Source organism: Thermobia domestica, chromosome 6 (assembly GCF_964235325.1).
Source record: "Thermobia domestica chromosome 6, izTheDome1.hap1.1, whole genome shotgun sequence".
Classification (NCBI taxonomy): Eukaryota; Metazoa; Arthropoda; class Insecta; order Zygentoma; family Lepismatidae; genus Thermobia; species Thermobia domestica.
In genome coordinates, this window is record NC_137459.1 from 267,270,688 (window position 1) to 267,287,541 (window position 16,854).

A 16,854-nucleotide genomic window follows, 5' to 3' on the forward strand; every position below is an offset into this window, starting at 1 on the left:
CTCCTTAAGTACCTTACAAGACATACTTCCCAGATTTTTAATTTTGTATTCACCAACAGACAGATCTATTGTATGGGCACACCAGGTTTTATTTAAATTCTTTACCCAGAAGGTATAACATTTTTCTTTGGACAATTCCATATCAATTTTGCTCAAATATTCATTTATCATATTTAGTTTTTTTTCAGCACTTGTTCGTCCTTATCTAGCACCAGAATGTCATTCGCATAAGCTAGTACAGATATACTTTTGTTATTTACTGTATATCCAGTTTCGCTTTGTTGCAGCTCACTGATCAGATCGTCAAACACTAGATTAAAAAGAAAGGGACTAAGAGGGTATCCTTGCTTTATACCTCTTTTCAATTGCAAATGAATATTTTTGTTCCTTTTATAACGGTTGTTACACCAGTGTACATATCATCAACAATCTTGAAAATCTGATTAGGGCAGCCTCTAGCCTTAAGCACTTCTATAATGGCCTTGTGAGAGACCATATCAAATGCTTTGGAAATGTCGATTCCCAGAACCGCTACACCATCCTGCCTTTTACTATTATATAAAATCTGGTTAAATAAAAAGTAGTTGTTAGGAGTGCCCTCATTCCTTGTAAATCCTTTTTGTCTTGTGTTATATCCTATTTTTTGCGCAATCTTTCATCCAAAATAGCACTAACTATTCTGTGAAAAAAGAGACTTATCGTTATAGGCCTCCAATTCTTGGCCAGCGACAGGTCTTCTTTCTTCGGGATTAGAGTTGTCTTGTTTTTTTCCAACTCTGAGGAATTTGCCGGTTTTCAAGACAACATTAAACAATGCTTGCAAAAAATCTATTGTTTCAGGATTTTTAATATCCCTTTTTACAATACCATCTAACCCTGGAGCAGACTTTGTTTTTTGCTTTTTAATTTTTAATAATATCTCTTCTCTCGTGATTGGCACTATTAGACTTCTTTACAACCAACATCTATTTGTTTTTCTTTAAAATTTATACTACATCCACCCGAAACGCCCCAGAGTTTGTTATACAAATGCTCTATATCATTAGGTTTACTATTTATTTCCGTTACTAACTCACTCAGGTTGTTATCCATCACTTTATTAGCTAAGGATCCAGGATTCTTTCTATATAATTGTTGTACATTGGCATATTGTTTTACTTTTATGTTTCCTGAGCTGAACTTTCTTTTATTTTTATTGTTATTGTTTGTCCCTTTTGTAACCTCCTCCTTTTGTTTTGATAGAATATTTACAATTCCATCATTGAGCTTAGTAATGTTCGAAACCTCCAGCTCAATATCATTTTCCAATACAGATCTTAAGATTTTGTAAATAGTTCATAGATCCTTGAATGACTGATCATCCTCGAGTAATTTCATAATTTCTTTAGTTTCACTTTCTTCTTGCTCTACCTCATCAAGTATATTTTCATTTCCTTTAATTATTCTTGCTTCAGAATGCTCAAAATGTTCATCTGACTCAATAGGCATTGCTGTTAAAAGCAAGTTGTCAATCGCCTCTTGTGTAGGTAGAAAATTTCCCATCTCCACATTTTGAAAGCTGTTTCCAAAATTTGACAGGCATTTGATTTGATTATTTACAATAATTTGACAGGCATTTGATTTTTTAGATCTTCTTCAATGACATCTTCTAATTCTCAAACTATAGTAGTGTTTATATCTTGGGATTATTCTTTTAGTTTATTTTTCTCGCACAGTAGCTTATCTAAGTCAGTATTATTACTTTCAGAACCTGTTTCCACGTCCATATCATAAACTTCCAGATCGTCAGATTTGTCGATTAAATTATCTCCCTTTGTTGGGGATATTTTACACACCTCATCATTTTCTATATCATCATCATCTGAGGAAATAACTAATACTTTAGCTTTTTTCCTTTAATTTTTTCTTCATCAGAGTCTCCTCTTGATTCTTCTTCACTAAACAGTAATTCCACTACCTCCTTCCTCATATCTTTAAGTTCTTTTTCTCCCTCAGAATTACATATTTCAAGTTCTTTGAATCTATCAACTAGTTCGTTTTCGTCTGATAAATCTGTACACTCTACTTCATCTTCATTTTCCTCATCATCCAACATAATTATAGGTAATCTACCCTGTTCTTATTTGTCTTTGGTATTTTGTTCAACTGAATCCTGAATTTGTTTAGAAACTTGTTCCTCCGATAATCGTGCACGTTTTTGTCTTAAATTGTAACTGTCTTTTTGTTCATTATCCGAGTCACTCACTTGTTCTAATTCAGTAATCTTTTCCAAATTCGCACCGGAATTCAATTTCCTCTTTATCGGTTTCGTTATCTTTGTGTTTCCATCAGTTTCCAAATATTCCCTGGGAACCCGTCCTATTCTGATTAAATATTTTTTTGTCCCTTATTTCACTAGGAGTTCTTTTCGTGAAATGGTCAGCTAATATCAAGTTCAAGTCTTTGTTTCCTCCATTAGCTTTAATAATAGTGACAAAAAGGTCTACTTCATTATCAGTCCACTTAGGGCCAGCTCCCGGCATTTGTCTTTCTTTTTTTTTCGGTTCAATTCGTCTACTTTTTCCTTATTCTTTTCTGTTGGATGTTCAATACGCGTATGTGTCCCTCTTCCATGAGCTGACTCAAATTTTCTCGGACAATACCTACACGGAAATGTACCTTCCTCCACTTTCAATCCCGGATATTTTGGAAAATGGCATGTCACATTATGGAATTTCTCAAAAGTCTTCTTACATTCTTTGCATTGAAAACAGTACTTATCTTTGTTTTGTTTCTAAATGAGAGACTAGTCTTTTAACATTAAAAAAAAGTTCGTTGGAGTGCATAGAGCACCCCAGGTCACCTTCGCCGATCGGATACTGAATCTGTAACATATTATCCATTCTATATATTACAATTAAGCCTCGTATATAAACTCAAGTAAAGAGTTGACAGCATTGTAATAATAAATTACCAATTAAGCACAATAAAATTGCTACTATTACATAACCCAATTAATATAAAACTATGCTATTTTTGAAATAAATATTTTTTTAACCACACAAAGGAAAATTTGATCACATTAATTTTAGCTTGGTAAAATAAACCTTAAACTTCAATAATTAAAATACCTTCATTAACTATAAAACTTTCGAATTTTAACGTAAAATTTTTAATTAGTAAGACAATCTTTCAAATAAAATAATTTTACCAATGACAAGTTAAAAAAGAAACAACAACTTTTAAATATTGAATTTTAAAAGACCATTAACAAACAAAGAAGTTATCAAATATAAACAAAAAAATACATTACAAGAATTTTGGTCTATATCAATATTAAAATTTAAATATAACAAAATAAAATTAAATAATGTAATGCCTAAGTTTGCAATTTTATTGTGCTATTTTACCGTATATAAAAACTGAACACTCACAATTTAAAATTTGCATCGAGATTTTATATTTTGCACCAATTAGAGATTTTAAATTCTTTGAAATTGCTCAAATAAAAAACAGATAACAAATAAAATTTTGCTTTTTATAAATACTAAAAATAGTCACCAAATTATAACAAACAGTGCTATTGTACTAAATTACAATTCCCCATATAGCACCTAAAAATAATTGTTAAATCCAAGAATTTATTTAAAAACTCAACCTACGTTTTTTTAAAAAACATCTGAATAATAGTTTTAATTATACAGCAATACAATAAATACAATAATTGTTAGACTTTAGTATTTAAAAGGCCATTAATGGTCCCGACAAAAACTAATTTCAATTGATCAAATCAAACTGGTACAACATTATGGCCTTTTATAGTGATAATAATTTTAATATAATATATATAAACAAAATAATAAAATTCCTAATTTTATTCTTTCGTTGTGCTGATTCTAATTCTAGTAAAGGTGCAAAATTGTACTAAATTGTTTTTAACTTCAGATTTTATGTAGTACTTAAATTAACAATTTACATCTTATAACTATAAAAAAACTAGTATGTATTTTAGATTTATTATTTTATTGTGCTAGTATTAATCAATTTATAAAACCTAATTAAAATATTTGTTTATATATATTGCTTCTATTAAGTTTTCTTGTTTGTATAATTTCCCAAAAAAGATTGGAATTGCATTTCTAGACCGTATTGCACATAAATCATCTGTAAGTACAAGTTTTACCTCTATTAAGTATTATCCTTCCTAATTTGAGGATGGTCTGCCCCTTGTGCTTAATCCGTTACAAGTCACTCCGTAAACCGGTATTAATTATGCCTCTTGTTCTTAACTAGTAACAAGTCATGGACAAATCAATAGTTAATTATACCCAAGTATTATATCAGATATAATTATTTGTTAGATTGTTTTATTATTTGTTATTGTTTTTAGTTCATTTGCTTTTAACTATATATTAACTATATTTACATTCAATGTCTCATTTAACAAAGACGATTATTCACTTACCACCTTACTCAGAATTATTAACAATTTAACTCATCGATACTCAAAATACACGTCGTTCACTTGGATGTGGACTGGCTGTGAATTAAACCAAAGACCGTTCCGTACCATAAACTGGCAACACAGTCTTTCGTCACCTACCCATCACACCTTTCACAACTAAGAAGAAGGAGAACTGCCATCATGGACGATATCATCATCACACTAAAACTCCACAAAATCCGATTTTATCCAAGGAATCCAGTTACAATTTAATTCAATACACAGCAAATAATTAACTACAAACTGCAGTAAAACATTTGCCGGCAAAACAACACAACAGAAGCCAATTCGTGTGAATATTTATATATATTTTTAACGCCATGCATTGTTGATATAGTAAAAACGTGGTTCGCCATAATCGCTAATCAACATCAAAAAACCGATTATATCTTGTTCATCCAACATATTCAAACAATAGTTCACCAAACACAGGTTTCAAAATCACACAAGTAACCATATAAAATAATTCATCAACCGTGAATCATCACAAAGCTGGTATATATGTTTTTTTAATAATTCACCACAATAGACATAGTCTTTACAAAGAACACCAACATGGCAGCATATATTTAATTTTAAATTGTTCGAAAATCCATAAACATCTAGCCCATCCTAACAAATAGGCTAAAGATATTAAATTTTAAAACAGTATATACTAATATATTGAATACTCCAACACGAAAAAACGTAATGGAGACTAAGTAGTTTTAAAATGTATATTCACAATTGCAATATATGCAAAGATGGCTTCTTTAGAAAAAATTTTTTTCACTTACATCCAAGTATATGTATAACATCCTTGAAGTAGGAAAGATCATAACACAGTTTAAGCACTATAAGAAGGAGCTTTTTTATACCCGCCTATACCGTCATGGGATGTATAGGAAACATCCCATGGATCTATGGTTACCATCCAAAGGTGGAACCGGGATGGGGCGGTAGACGAAGTGAGGGCTTCCTTATCCCACTCCGACACGTTGAATCGGCCACCTTGCGGGTAGCGTCATGGTCATGAAGCACCTGAGTATCTTGAAGGAACCGGTTAGCGCCGCGATGGTAACACGCTTAAGAGTCTCGGGTCGCACGAGAACGGCCAGCTCGCTTGAGGCGCGAGCCGACCATATACCCCTCCACGAGAGAGTGCAAGTTGTTACCCGGGGACAATGGACTGAAAGGTCTCTTACGTACTCCCGAACCTGGGGGTTACGAGAGTATTTGAGACGCTTAAGGTGGTGAGCAGCATTCAGGCCAGTGGCTCCGGAAACAACCTGCACATCAATAAGTGTCGCTTGTGACGGAGTGTAAGCGACAATGTCAGGCTTTCTAAGTCCCTCTGAGGTCTGAATACGGGGCTCCCTAACCACCGTCCATCCCTGCTCCTTAAGATCCTCTCACAATACACCACAGATGGCGTCGTGGCGCTTGATTTGAATTCCGTGAGTCCTTCCACAATTCTGGATGATATGGGCGGCTGTCTCAATGACTCCACAGTCGGCCCGGCAATCAGTGGACATCCCATATCTCCTGGACCCACGCAAAGTTCGAATCCTACTCGGTAAACAGTTGACCCTAGTATGAAGAAAATCCACATAGTCTCTACCGGTAAGGCTTAATGCTCCACTCAAAGTGAGAGGAGCAGATGACGCAAAACTCCGGGAACACTTCCGAAGTTCTTAACCGTCGGTAGAACCGTGCAGCTTAAGGGCCATCTGTTTCCGAACTGCACGAGTATCCCTCAAGCCCTGGCCGATAGCCTCAACTCGACCACTTGCCCACTCAACCTCCCTCTGGATGGATGGAGAGAGGAAGGCAGCACGGAAAATCTCGAGCGTTGAGTTCTGGAGCTTGCTGAATCGCCTTAGTTTCAGCACAGGGATGGTAAACCTCAAACAGGGGATACCAAGTCCACCCTCTCTTATTGGTGCATGGAAAAAGGCCTTGATCGACAAGTGCGTGCTGCGGTGCGCCAATGACTTCGTCTGCCTCATGATGTCTCCAAGTGCTTCAAGGCGGCCTGTTGTTGTACGGCCCAACACCAGTGCCTGGTAGACCCGAGGCAACAGGAATTGGACCAACAACAGGATCCGCTGCTACGGTTTCAGTGGCGCTTTCCGAAGGCGTTCAAGATGAAGCGCCAAAGAAGCCTTGGTCGTCTGGCGTCCCCTAGAGGTAAATTGCACTCCCAAGTAGCGCCAGTGGGAGATAACTCCGGTCTGGGGAAGAGGATCGGATACCACATGAAACTGCGGCTCCGTCTTGATCATCTTCTTCCCCTTACCGTCTGGCACCATAATTGAGAGTACGGAGCTCTTCTTAAGGTTGAGCTCAAGGCCCTTCTTCCGTAGCACCTACACTGCGGTGTCAAGCAGTAGCTGCATGCCCGGTGCGGTAGATGACAAAAGCACCAGATCATCCGCAAAGGCTACGGAATTCACCCTTGCGGATGCCTCGAGATCAAAAGTAATTTCGGGAGGCAAAGCACACTGTCGATCACCAGATTGAACAGCAGTGGAGAGAGGGGGTCGCCCTGTCGGACACCTCGATTTACCAGAACAGTTTCAGTGGTCTCCCCAAGCTCCAAGATGGTCTCAGAGTTGGTATACAACGCATCGACGTAATTCACAAAAGGAAGCGGATGCCAATGCGTTCGATAGCGACAAGGATAGCATGCTTTGACAGAGTCAAAGGCCTCGGAGACGTCCAGTGTGGCAAGATGACATTGCCGTAGACGCTGATTCCCAGTAGAAATAACTGCGTCCAGGACTGAGACGTTCTCCAGGATGCCATCCACAGGCAGAAAAGCCCGTTGGCGACTATCGAATACTGGGGCCTTAACTAGCCGGGTAGCTAGTATCTTATGAAACTGCCTAGTGATGACACACCCGTTGGAAATAGGTCTGTAATCGGACGGCGCCAAAGGTCGCTCTGTCTTCGGAATGAAGACCGTCCGTGATAATCGAAGGTGATCAGGCAAGGTACCGACCAAGAGGAATAGATTGAACAACTTCAGGCGGAGTCGGACCGGAATTTCTAGAAGCTCATTCACGGTCAAACCGTCAGGTCCAGGGCCAGTGCCACGACTAAGCCGAGCTCCAGTAACCTCCTCGCCAGTTACAGGAGCCCACAAGTGGCTCAAATGGGGGATTTCGGGAGGAACCGGCTCCTCAGGATAAGGAACTGATTCCTTCCGAAATAGACGGCCCCGAAGACCTCTCAAGTCGTGCACTACCGGAAGCCATGAGGGGTTTTTGGCGCAGCCTAACACCTCCTTGGCGGCCAGGTGTCTACGCTCCCGAAAGAGCTTCTGGACCCGGGCGTACTCCTGCCTGCGTTGCCTCCTCTTGGATAGGACTTGGTCAGGAGAGTTGTCACCGCAGCACAAGTTCGACAGAAGCCTGGGCGACCAAAATATGGCTTTAAGATATGAGGAAAGTCTAGGCAAAACTTCCTCATCGCCCAGGGCCGACTCTATGATGGCATCGAGTCGACGCTCCTGATACTTCTCTACATCGGGCTGCTGCGCCTGGGTTTACTGCCCAAGCAACCCTCTCAACTTCCCCTTAACCGCTTCTCTCCAGCCAAGAGATTCCCCCACCGAACGGGGTGGAGGTGCCGGAGAAGAAGGGGAGGGAAAGGAGAACCGGATGTAGGCACCATCATCGCCAGAGATGACTTCAGCGCCAGAAGTTACTGGAGATGGCTTAGGTGAGGTATCAGAGCCCAGCTCACCTGAGGACTGGCTGCTGCAGGGGTCGTTGAGAGCATTTCGCGCACAAGCCGTTGGTAGGCTTGCGACTTGCGATGGCTCTTGATGGAGTCGAACGAACGCCCTGGGATGACTTCAGCCAAGCCCTGATTAAGGAACCGGCATCCAGCCCGGATAAGGCGAACCTCCTCACGAGCCATCAACCGTTCCTCCTCAGGTGTCCATCTTGCTTTGACACGTTCGGTGTCAACTCGCCTTTTAGCCTCTTCCGGATGTGCACGTTTAACGTGCATACCCAGCCCAGTTTTCGTGGTGAAGGTTCTCGTACAACCCGGTACGTAGCATGGATATTCAGGCGCTTCATGAAGCCGGGGGGTCCCTGCAATACTGAAGGCCCTTGTCGGCAGCGGCCGACGAGTGGGGGGGATTTTCTTCCTTTTTCTAAGGAGCAGCCGACGTGAGGTGACAAGGGGTGCTAGCCCCTGCCCCCTAATCCCTAGTACGTTAGCTCCCCCGAACGCAGCGGTGGACACCGCCCGCCGCCGCGGGAGGCTGGCGAGAGCACTATGGGAAAGTGTTGCAGCAAGCTGCGTAATATAAACCTATTGAGCGTGCATGCGGGTTGGTCAACGAGGAGGTTAGTCTGGGGACAGCGGATGATTGCTGAAAGAGGCATCCAGCAAGGCCGGCAGGTCTCCCGTCTGCCAAGGGAGCGACCAGATGCCACCGGAGCAGTGGAATCTCAACCAGGAAAGATGCCACCATCCCCCAGCCAAGTTGTCCGGGCAGAAAAAGAGGCACCAATTCTTGCGCACCAGCTTAGTGCTGGGCGACAGATGTACACTACACATTTGCAGGAGAGCCAAGGAATGCTCGACGCCAGGACCACACCCGGATTGCCAAGAGTTATAGTTACTCCCGCCTTTTACCTGCGCTTCCTTGAATATCTTCACGTAGACATTCAGAGCACTGGGCAGAAATCACATTGCATCAAAACCCGTTAGGGCAATCGCAATGCTTGGTTTTAATTAGACAGTCGGATTCCCCCGGTCCGTGCCAGTTCTGAGTTGATCGTTGAATGGTAGCCGACAAGACACCGAGCCGTAGCCCGGGGCTCCCAGTAAGGAAGATCCGTGGGAGGCCAAGACACGGGACCGAACTCGGTTAAGGAACAAGGTGTACCGCTTGACCGTCACCTCGTCCAGGCCCGGCACGTCGGCGAACAACCCACTTCCCGACCAAGCCCGACTAGCCCTGATCCTCAGAGCGAATCCTTATCCCGAAGATACGGATCGGATTTGCCGACTTCCCTTACCTACATTAATCTATCGACTAGAGGCTCTTCACCTTGGAGACCTGCTGCGGATATGGGTGCGATCGGGCGCGACACCTCCACGTGTTCCTTTCTCGGATTTTATAGGTCCATCGGGACTCTCTGGACACCGCTGCAACTGCGTTCTATCCCCTATTCACTATTCCCTATCCCCATGCGAAATGCTTCCAGGGAACGTGAACGCTGAAACAGAAAACTCTTCCCAGAGCTCCCGACGGCGTCTCCGAGTCCTGTTAGGTTACCCTGACGAACCTGTGAGGGTCGGTAGAACACGGTTCCGCTGCCCGGTTCTGGAATAGGAACCAGATTCCCTTTCGCCTAAAGGATGGGTATTGCATTGGGAAATCCGTGAAGGCTAAGCCAGATATCACTTGAGCCGTAGTAGTGCCGCATTTCTGGACAAGGGTCCAAATTAACCCCTTCACACAACAGTTTGTCGCAGTCCCTTTGGAGTTAACTTGGGCTTAGGATCGACTGACTCGTGTGCAAACGCTGTTCACACGAAACCTTTCTCCACATCAGTCCTCCAGGGCCTCGCTGGAGTATTTGGTACTACTACTATTTGGTAAGATCTTCACCTACGGCGGCTCCAGGTAGGCTCACGCCCAGACCCTTCTGCGCACACCGCCGCGACCCTCCTACTCGTTACTGCTTCACTCGGTGTGGTTTGCAGCCTCCACTGCAGTAACGGCCAACTATAGGCTCGAAGCTTGAGCGCCATCCATTTTCAGGGCTAGTTGCTTCGGCGGTGAGTTGTTACACACTCGTTAGCGGATTCCGACTTCCATGGCCACCGTCCTGCTGTCTTAAGCAACCAACACCTTTCATGGTTTCAAAATAAGCTCCGATTTAGGCGCCTTAACTCAGCGTTTGGTTCATCCCACAGCGCCAGTTCTGCTTACCAAAAGTGGCCCACTAGGTACTCCGATCCTGAACCTCTGATTCACTCTCAAGCAAGCAGAGTGTCTCACCCATTTAAAGTTTGAGAATAGGTTGAGGTCGTTTCGGCCCCAAGGCCTCTAATCATTCGCTTTACCGGATGAGACTCGTTCGACATTCGTTCAAAGGAGCACCAGCTATTCTGAGGGAAACTTCGATCGTCGGAGCTAGGTACAGAACCATCTAGTAGCTCGTTCCCTCCGATTTACACGTCAGAATCGCTACGGACCTCCACCAGGGTTTCCCCTGACTTCGCCCTGGCCGGGCATAGTCCACCGTGTTTCGGGTCCCAACATGTACGCTCTAGGTGCGCCTCATCTTGCAATGAGAACGAGACGCCACAGGAAAGTGGGAGGGCCCATGTTAGGAAACAGAGAGGCCCTTTCAACCCTTCCAAAGGAAAGGTCTCCATCTTCCCTCACTCTCTATACACAGACCTTTACTTTAATTACGCCTTTGGGTTTAGTAATTCCTAATGACTCGCCCACATGTTAGACTCCTTGGTCCGTGTTTCTAGACGGGTCGGATGGTCCATTAAACAGTACACGCCACAAACAGGAGATACGCCCGGTTCATAGAGTCTGCACCAACAGCATCGGACTACTAAAGTCTGGGACTAAGCCCGACGGCTAACAAATCCAACACTTGTACATACATTAAGGCGTTAAACGCGGGCAACTCCGTATTGTCACACCCTTAAACGCCAGCCGTCATACCATGGGTTTGTAAGGGCAACAGGGACCCAGACAAGCTCCTCCCCGGGCCGTAGACCGGCATCCAACGAGTTGTAACGCCTCGAAACACAAAATGCGATTGCCTATATAGAGTCAGCTGCCTCTCCCAGGAGTGCCAAACCCAGAAGGAGTAAAAGATCAACCTGAAACTGCGACCTACACAGGTCTCTCTGAATCTCTAATCCGGGGTTTCAGGTACCATCCGTTTACCCCCGAACGGTTTCACTTACTCTTGAACTCTCTCTTCAAAGTTCTTTTGAACTTTCCCTCACGGTACTTGTTTGCTATCGGTCTCGTGGTCATATTTACCCTTAGATGGAGTTTACCACCCACTTACGGCTGCACTTTCAAGCAAACCCGTCTCTGAGGAGAGGTCTTCCCGAGAACTGAAACGGTCGCACGGGCCTGTCAACCTCTATGGGCAGTGGCTTCATTCAAGAGAGACTTAGACACGCCTCAAGAACTCGGGAGAATCGACCCTCCCTAACACAACATTTCTCAACAGCCAACGACTGCAAGATTCGGCGCTAGGCTCTTCCCTGTTCGCTCGTCGTTATTAAGGGAATCCTAGTTAGTTTCTTTTCTTCCGCTTATTAATATGCTTAAATTAAGCGTGTAATCTCACCTAATCTGCGGTCGAGCGCCAAAATTACTGCGCGCCTGAAGGCTCGCGCACAACAGGACTTTTCAATTTACAAGATGTAGACCGCCAAGGTAAGTCAGGGGTCACCCCCTGACTCCTTGCTAGGCACCTTGAACTGAAGCTCATCCTGGAATAGAGGCAAATTGGAATACCAAGACTCAAAGGCCCAATTACCTTTTTCGCCATCCAGCCTTGCGCCGGCCCAGGCTAGAGAATTGAACTCCAAAAACCCTCGTTCACCTTGAACGCTTCGAGAGAGACTAATCTCGTGTGTACAAAACTGAGGCCCAATTACCTTGGTCGCCAGCCAGCCTTGCGCCGGCCCAGGGAAGAGAATTGCATGGACACAAGACAGCCTCGTTCCCATCGAAAGGGGTTTGGCAAGGATAAAATCCAAGGACCAAGTTCCCCAATTCACTCAGGAACTTTCGTCGAGACAAAAACTGCCTCAACAGGCTGATATAAACCACCAGCCTTTGCTGCTCATTCAAGGCAACCGCTGTCGCGGAAGCCCAAGAACACACAGTATCCATTCCCCGGACCCATGGTCACAAGAGGTTACCAACAAGAAAGTCAAGCCTTGCGCAAGACCCCTTGCAGTCCCCTTGCACATGGCGATAGCATCACTACCGAAGTAGCGAGAGGCCGTGGGGTCATCCGAAAAACTTCCACCGCCAGGATAAAGATACCGACCCTCAGAGAGGTGTGATCCAGAAGAGATCCTAGGTCGCAATGTGCGTTCGAAACGTCGATGTTCGTGTGTCCTGCAGTTCACACTCTTTCGCGCAGCTAGCTGCGTTCTCCATCGACCCACGAGCCAAGTGATTCACCGTTCAGGGTTGTAAAAATTCTACAACAGCATTTCACGTATGCCGGGCAAGATATAAAATTTCGTTTAACTTACCGCATCGGGGGCCGCACTGCCTCCTGTTTGGCCCCGTCAGCTGCGGTCACTAACCACAAAGCTGGGCGTGTTCATTCGAAAGCCTTTCCCTGCATCACAAGGAATAATCTTAGGCTGCCCATAAGTTTATAGCCAAAAATCATGGCTACCGGTTTTTGATTGAAGGCCATCTTGAACAGAAAAGGATACTGGCCTACAAAGCAGGAAATTCTAGCTCTAGTCGCCTGACCCGAGCATATTAAAGACTTCTTGTGCTACTAACGTGTAAGCCTTGCTCCTCAGAGCCTTTTCAAGACTTCTCCCACAAAGCAGTCACAGCCTACTCGAGTCCTTGGAGGACAAGCTTCCGTTCTACCCCAAAACCCGACATCCGACACAACCATTTTAAAGGCTCCTGCTACGATGGAATAAGTCTTACTCTTTTAGAGCCTTTTCAAGACTTCTTTTCAAACGGAATAAGCATACTTGAGCCCTTGGATGACGGAACTGGTTTATCATGTCATCTGACCGAGCATTTAAGACTCCTGCTCCGATGGAATAAGTCTTACTCTCTTAGTCTTTTCAAGACTTCTGCTCCACCGAAATAAATCTACTTCAATCCTTAGATGACACACGGCCTGTGTCAACAGGTAGCCTACGCTACCCTCGCCGATGACAGTGGCTCCCGTTCTTGCTGCTCGCTTCCCAACTCTAGGGAAGACACGGCTCACCTTCCTCTCTTTCGCCTGTCAAGATCCGTGGCTCCCGTTCAATGGTGTCAATCTAACTGATACGACACACTAATAAGAAACTTTTGACATCAACCACCGCAGTGGTGATGAATTGATAATGATCCTTCCGCAGGTTCACATACGGAAACCTTGTTACAACTTTTACTTCCTCTAACTGATCAAGTTTGGCCATCTTTCCGACACGTCGTCAGCACCGCAAGACGGAGGTGCCGGGTATCAGTCCAAAGGCCTCACTAAATCATTCAATCGGTAGGATCGACGGGCGGTGTGTACAAAGGGCAGGGACGTAATCAACGCAAGCTTATGCCTTGCGCTTAGTGGGAATTACTCGTTTATGGGACATAATTGCAAGTCCCAATCCCTAGCACGAACGAGGTTCAGCGGGTTACCCGGACTTTTCGGTCAGGGAAGACACGTTGATTCCTTCAGTGTGGCGCGTGTGCGGCCCAGAACATCTAAGGGCATCACAGACCTGTTATTGCTCAATCTCGTGCTGCTAGAGGCTGCCTGTCGCTCTAAGAAGACATGAACGTTGGAAGGAAAGATTCCAACGCCTAGTTAGCAGGCTAGAGTATCGTTCGTTATCGGATTTAACCAGACAAATCGCTCCACCAACTAAGAACTGCCATCCATCACCACCCACTGGATCAAGGAAGAGCTCTCAATCTGTCAATCCTTCCAGTGTCCGGGCTTGGTGAGGTTTCCCGCGTTGAGTCAAATTAAGCCGCAGGCCCCACTCCTGGTGGTGCCCTTCCGTCAATTCCTTTAAGTGTGAATCCGTCAATTTATCGCTTCTCGGCCTTTGACCCCAGATCATCTCTGGATACCTGCAACTGTGCGGATCAGTGGCCATTCTCGATCGCAGAGAGGGTACCCTACCTCCTCGTGTTTGGGGTCGGCAACGAAGCCTTAGGCAGATCGGTACGTGACCCTAGCTCTACGTGGTAAGTCCTAAGGCACTGCCAAAAGGGTTGATAACATCTGTTGCCGCCAAGGCACAAGAAGGTAGTGTGTGTGGTCTTAGAAGATCAAGCAACATCAAGCCGAGAACTGATTGCAGGTCCTGCATGTGGCCGGCAAGGGGCCTAGCCTTTTGCCACCCCTATTGGTGGTCTGAGGGGCTTTAATGTGGATAAAGTCTGTGTTCGTCATGTTATGTAGTGTGATTTAAGTTTATGATGTGATCCAGTATGGGGAATTTGAGAACTATTGTTTTACCACTTGTTCTGTTGGTTGTTGTAGTAATGGACGAGGTAGAGAGTCCAGTGTCTCCATGTAGTTTAGATTTTAGATGAAAGGATTTAGATGAACAAAATATGGATGTTATGTGATAGGATGAAAGGATTTAGATGTTATGGGATAAAATAAGTATCTATTTGAAACCTCCAAACTTCTTATGTTAAACGGGAGGTAAACAATAATCAATTAAAAAAATGAAACCTGGGATATTGGTGTTGAAACGGATGTGTGTCGAAAAGATGGTTATAGGGAGGAAATTCAAAATGATGATATTGGTGGTGACTTGGGTATAATCAAAACACAACAGCTAGAAAGAGTGATTAATGAGGTTTTATGTGAGCATGATAAAGATGAATTCATTGAAATAAATAACAAACTGTTAAATGAAATGGTTGATTATTGTGAATTGCTATGTATTGAAGGTCTTTCCAAGGAATTTAAGGAATTAGACTCCGAATTGTTGAGAATTAGTAGAACTAGGGATGCTGGCAGAGTCGATGACTGGTATGAAAGCTGGGTGTAAATTGGGTGTAACTAAGGATAAAATGTTAAAAAGGGTATCAGAAGGGAATAAAAAAGAGAGAGAAATGAGACCTAGGAAAAAGTATGCTAGAGTACAGGAAATGTACAATATCGATCCTGAAAAATTGGCAAAGTTATTATTTGAAGATCGTTTGGGGAATGATGCACCTGAAGGGAGTTATTTAAAATCTGATGAAGTGTTTAAATTTTGTAAAGACTTGTGGGGAAAGGAAGGGGCTAGTGATATTGAGCAGGAGTTAGATGAAGAACATTTTAAAGGATTGTATAGCCCGATTACAACTAAGGAAGTTATGAACAGAATAAAGAGAATTAATAATAGCTCATCCCCAGGACCTGATGGTTTAGGTAAAAAAAGAGGTGAATAATGAGATAATATATCTTTTATCAAAGTTTTATAATTTGTTATTAATGATTGGAAATGTACCCAGTTTATGGAGAGTAAATAGGACCATCCTAACTCCCAAACCGGGGAAAGATCTTAGTTTAGTAACTAATTGGCGGCCTATAACTATTTCGTCGATGTTATGCCGTATTTTTTCAGGGATTTTAAAAAATAGGTTAAATGAAGTGTTGGATATTCATATTGCACAAAAAGGGTTTGTTAAAGGTAGTAGCAACTTATTGAATTGTTTGTCCTTGAACTCAGTTATAAAATTAGGAAAAAAAACGAAACTTTTGTATTGAATTACAATTGATGTTAAAAAAGCTTTTGATACGGTACCACATACAGCTATTGTAAGTGCATTGAGAAAGCGAAAGATTCCCAAACCATATGCGGATGTAATTGAAAATTTATATAAAACTAATATTACAGAGTTTAGTGGATTAGAGGTTGGACTAGCTATAAGAAGAGGGGTGCCCCAAGGCGACCCTCTTAGTCCATTGTTGTTTAATGTGGTGCTTGATACTATTGTCAGAATCTTGATATATTCAGGAATGGGATATTGATTTAAGAATGGTTGTACACCTATTCTAGTATATGCTGACGACATATTATTATTGAGTAATAATAGGTTAGAATTACAAAAAACTTCTTCATGATTTTGTACAAATTTATATAGGATAGGTACGAGTATTGCAGAGCATAAATGTGTGAGTTTTGGATTAGAACCTCTGGGTAGATCTTGGGTGATGAAGGAGGCACAGATTTGGATTGGAAGAACTAAAATAAAAGATGTTTTGGTAGATGAGCCATTTATGTATCTGGGATGTAGCTATACTTTGAACAATGGGATAGAGAATAAGTATCATCTTTATAACTTGGAGCGGTTACTGATTAGACTGGGAAATATTGAGCTTAAACCCAGAAAGAAAATAAACCTTTTACAAACTTATTTAATTCCCAAGTATTTTTACATTTGGATAGCCAGTTTTGTAACACCTACTTTTTTAAAGTAGGTGGATGATTTCATTAGGCAATATTTAAAAAAGTGGCTGCATCTAATATCAGGTACAGTGGATGCCTTCTTCTACACCAAGAAAAGAGATGGAGGATTAGGATTTCCTAATGTCTCAAATATTATTTTGTTAGCAAAACTTAAATGTATATATACCCTTAGAACCCTATTCGTTCATAATTGTCGACCCAGGGCTCACAGC

The 16,854-nt window shown here is 42.9% G+C and overlaps 1 non-coding gene and 2 pseudogenes across 1 annotated transcript; all 3 read right to left on the bottom strand.

Moving 5' to 3' along the window:
• Positions 1-9,519: 9,519 nt before the first annotated feature.
• On the bottom strand, positions 9,520-11,811 carry LOC145688685 (large subunit ribosomal RNA; annotated as a pseudogene).
• Positions 11,812-12,527: 716 nt separating this feature from the next.
• LOC145688751 (5.8S ribosomal RNA) lies at positions 12,528-12,679 on the bottom strand. Its single transcript, XR_014131982.1, has one exon. It is a non-coding gene; the product is annotated as a 5.8S ribosomal RNA (ribosomal RNA).
• An 897-nt stretch (positions 12,680-13,576) lies between these two features.
• LOC145688628 (small subunit ribosomal RNA) lies at positions 13,577-14,270 on the bottom strand (annotated as a pseudogene).
• Between the last annotated feature and the right edge of the window lie 2,584 nt (positions 14,271-16,854).